The sequence below is a fragment of the Eubalaena glacialis genome, chromosome 8, assembly GCF_028564815.1.
Source record: "Eubalaena glacialis isolate mEubGla1 chromosome 8, mEubGla1.1.hap2.+ XY, whole genome shotgun sequence".
Classification (NCBI taxonomy): domain Eukaryota; kingdom Metazoa; phylum Chordata; class Mammalia; order Artiodactyla; family Balaenidae; genus Eubalaena; species Eubalaena glacialis.
The window spans coordinates 101,414,052-101,418,846 of record NC_083723.1 but is presented as its reverse complement, the minus strand read 5'-3'; positions in this window follow the sequence as shown (position 1 = coordinate 101,418,846).

Genomic DNA, 4,795 nt, shown 5'->3' with positions numbered 1-4,795 from the left:
TTTTCTAGTCATTTTTATTATTCAGAATATAAAACTAGATTTAAATTTTCTGAGTCATAACATATATACAACAAATCTTTATTGAGTATCTGATGTGATTCAGGCAATGAGCCAGGTCTAGGGATACAGTGGTGAAACCAACATAATTCTACACATTGCAAAGAGTTACAGATACCTAAATGTAAGATGCAAAACTGTAAAACCCCTAGAAGATAACATAGGAGAATATCTATATGATCTTGAGCATGGCAATGACTTTTTAGATACAACAACAAAGACACAATTCATGAAAGATTTGATCAGCTGGGCTTTGGGAAAATTAAGGACTTCTACTCTGTGAAAGATGATATCAAGAGAATGAAAAGACAAGCTGAAGACTGGGAGAAAATATTTGCAAAAAACATATCTGATAAAAGATTATTAGCCAAAATCTACCAAAAACTCTTAAAACTCAACAACCTGATTTTAAAAGGGAAAAAGTCTGAATAGACACCTCCCTAAAGAAGATATGCAAAATGCAACAGCTAATTTGGAAGACAGTTTGCCAGTTTTTTACAACGCTAAATATACTCTTACAATTTGATAGAGAAATTTTGCTCCTTGGTATTTACCCAAATTACTTAAAAACTTATGTCCACACAAAAATCTGCACAAGGATGCAGCTTTAATCATAATTGCCAAAGGTTGGAAGCCACTAAGATGCCCTTCAATAGGTGAATGGATGAGTAAACTGTGGTACATTCAGACAATGGCATATAATTCAGCCTTGAAAATAAGTGTGCTATCAAGCCATGAAAGTACATGGAGGAAACTGAAGTGCATATTACTAAGTGAAAGAAACCAATCTGAAAAGTATTCTCAGTATATAACACTCTGGAAAAGGCAATGGAGACAGTAAAAAAATCAGTGGCTTCCAGGCGTTGGGAGGGAGGAAGGGGTAAGCAGGAAGAGCACAGAGGACTTTTAGGGCAGTGAAACTATTCCATATGATACGATAATCGTGGATTCATGTCATTATGCATTTTTCAAAACCCGTAGAACGTACAACATCAAGAGTTAACCCTAATGTAGACTGTAGACTTTGGGTGAGGATGATGCATCATTCTATGTTCATCGACTGTAATGTACCGTTCTGATGCGGGATACTGACAGCGGGGGCGGCTGTGCATGTGTGGAGACGGGGGGTGTAGGAAAACTGTACTTTCTGCTCAGTTTTGCTGTGAACTTAAAAATTCTTTTAAAAATAAAATCGATTTAAATGGGAAAACATTATTGACAAAATTGTGCTCATGGGAGCTATATTTGCAATAGAGAAAAGCTAGAAACAACATACATATGTGATCAATTAGGAGTTTGTTAAATATATTATGAAATATATTATGTAGTTCCATTAAATAGCATGAAGTATTTCCCAGTTTCTCATTGTCTTTTAACTTTTTCTCGTTTTGCCATGAAACCCCTCATAAGACAAAAGTCAGGTTTAAAGACTCAATTATAGATTGATACTTCTCAAGTAAACATTTCCTGCTTCTCCCTGAAGCCACTCCATCCCCTCTTCCACCCTGAAGGAGCCAGCAGCAGCCTAGTATTTGGAAGAAAGACAATGGAGAAGAAGCAAAACATACCTCCCTTCTCTCATGACAGATATGTTCCCAAAGGATTTAAACCAAAGAAAAAAGAAAAATATTAACTTTTTTTTATTAAACTTTGAATTTAACTCTATAAAGAGTGACCAAAGTGCTAAAATCTGGTCATTGCAACTAGGGATCTGTGGATGATGCAACTCTGAGAGGTTTGGCCTGATGTTCAGTTTAAACTGATGCCATATGCTTCAGTAAGTTGGGGTTGTCCAATAAGTAGCGAATGGAAGGGCAATGGTCCCAAACAGTAATGAGGAGACACCTGCTCCTTCCCTGTCCAATGGGAGAGAAAATAACCATCAATCAAGAGGGCTTCAGGGAAAAAAGTCCAGGAGGTAGACAGTGGAGATGATTGCACAACAATGTGAATGTACTTAATATCACTGAACTGTACATTTGAAAAATCATTAAAATGGTAAGTTGATTGTATGTTTACTTTACCATAATTAAAAAATAAACTTAAAAGGAATGCTGCAGGGGAAGCAGAAGACAGCCAGTTTTCTGTTATATCAAGAAAGTTGAAGTGACCATTCAGAAAAAGAGATGTATGATCTCGGGAATTTTCTTGACTATAGATTCTAAATTACAGAGGATATAATGGACAGGTTTGTCAGGTCAGGGAGGGATGTGAATTTGGCTCCATGACAGGGTATAGAGGAAAATACAAGTGATAAAAATAACCTGGGAGTTTGGGCTTTATGTGTTAAAGGCATGATGGAATGCATTCTGATGGGAGTCCTAAAGGGAGGTAAATCATCAGTTCCAATTACAGCCTCCTACTTGTCATTGGTATCTTAGATATTTTGTAGTGAGAAGTATTGGGAAAGGGACATCATTTTGCCAATAGCATTCAGAGTTCTGTGGGCCTCACTTTCAATTCTGCCCAGGACAGTGTCAAAGGTGAAAAAGATGTGGTTTAGCTTTTTGTTATGCATGTTCTTCAACTAAAATGTGAACCAATTAACATGGTTCTAAACACACGTGTGTGTGTGTGTGTGTGTGTGTGTGTGTGTATAGAGACATATATACAGATATATATGTCTATATATATCTCCAAATTCATATGTAATTGGGGATTTCATTCTTTCCACTCAATGACAGTAAACCTTGTGACGTCTCCCAGATAGATATATTTTTTACATATGATGAAATCAACAACCACTAAGTTCATTATGATAACACTTAATTAACTTAGGATCCAGTAAAAAATCACACTGCGGTTTACAACAACTTTAAACCAACAAAGGTTTATAATAACATCATAGAGCCTCTTACAATGCGCTGTGGGGCATTCCAGACATAGGTGAAATTTTCTCTCAAGGAATGTCTTGTTTGCATGAAAGTTGGAGCCCTGTAGAAGCCAGGCGGCATCAATAGATTTTTTTTTTACCTGCAGGTTACTTACAGTTTTGATTTTCTCAGAGAGAGTCATAGTAGTTTTCTAAAAAGACAAAGAAAAGAAATAATGATTAAAGCAGATTTGACTCCATAGAGCATTTGTTCAAATTCACCCATATTTCCAATTTCTAATAAAATGATGTCAGGTCAAATTCAAATTATTTAAATTCCCCTACAAAAAATTAATAACAAAGGAGTAAAAAGTTTTCTATAAAGCTTATAAAATACAGACTTAGACTTTGGTTTGCTTACTTACATAGATTGCCATGGCATTAGAGCCACCTCAGTCTGATGGCCTCAAGGACACTGGAACAGGAGTCCAGACATATTTTCTGATCTTCACGGAGTCTAGGACTGTGGGAGAAAACATGAATCTTCCCTGCAGATAGGTTTCCAATTTGTAAGATCTGTCAGATGAACTCAGGCTCCCTGAAAGAGATTCGGCTGGAGGGGGTACGAGAAGAGAATAGTATTCTTGAAGGGTAGGTAGATTGAGGTCCAGCATCCAAAGACTAGAGGGAACAGGTACAAGTACAGTGTGAGACTGGGCTTGACCATCTTCTGACCCCTCTTTGTCTCCTCCCTTCAAGAGCTTGCCTGCTCTGGATAAAAGAGAACAATGATATAGAAGAAAGCATTGTGATTCCTACTGCCACAGGGACCTATAATTTCCCCGTGGAATTAAAATAGCAAGCAAGCTTCTCAGATATCTGGGGAGAGATAAGAAGATCACTATTTCGAGGAGTGGAGTAGATTGGTAGCCACACAGAAAAGGGCTGGGACAAACCCCTTGAGTAAACTGTGACAAAGGGTCATAAAGTCAGAGCAAAGGACATTTGAACAGAAGGAATGCAACGTGCTGATTAAGTCAGGATCTTTCTTCTCCCTTCCTCTAGGACTCCTCAAGTTACAAATTGGAGGGGACAGAGTAAAGTATTGTATAGCCACATGAGGGGTCTCAGACACTGGAGTTTGTGTATTGTTACACATGTGAACCATTTATCCTCAATGGTGGGTAAAGTCAGGAAAAATATGTGAATAACCACACTCATCACATGTTTCTTTAGGAAAAAAGTGTCATGTCATATATGCCATTTACTACTGTGCTTTATTCACATCAGGTGGGTGGTGGCTTGTGAAGGTAATCAGCCTGGCTATAGGGGGGGAAAGCTACATTTTCTTAACATGTATATAGTATAGTACGAGTAAATTGTGAATTACAGTATAAGGGTATATAAATAACCAACAAATTATACGAAGTTGAACCATTTCTGTAAGTTAGACAACCCAGAGTGCCACCTGAGTTGAAAACATGAAGATATCAAATGTGGTTAAAAAAAGTCTTGATAAGCTTTGAGCTGGAAATGTATTTGAGGCTTGAAGTTAAGCAGGATTTGAACAGGCTGAATTTGCAAAGGGACTCCAGATGGAGGGAATAGCAGGAAGAAAACTACAGAGGAAGAGAGACAAAGGGCCTGCACAAATGGTAACACACTGCTTTGTGTGGTGTAGATAGCTCGAGATGGAGAAGTCTAGCAGGAAGTTAGGAATTTTTCTAGAAGTGTAGAACTGGGAATCTTCTTTGTTGAGGAGGCAGTTGACACAAAGGAAGAAAATATCTACAGACAAAAGATGAGACTGGAAGATTTTGAAGGTCACCTCAAAATTGAAGAAGGAGAGAAAATATCCAATAACAGAAGGAAAAAACAAAAGCCATAAGAGAATAGGGAAGACAGGACAGTGTACCCAAGGATAAG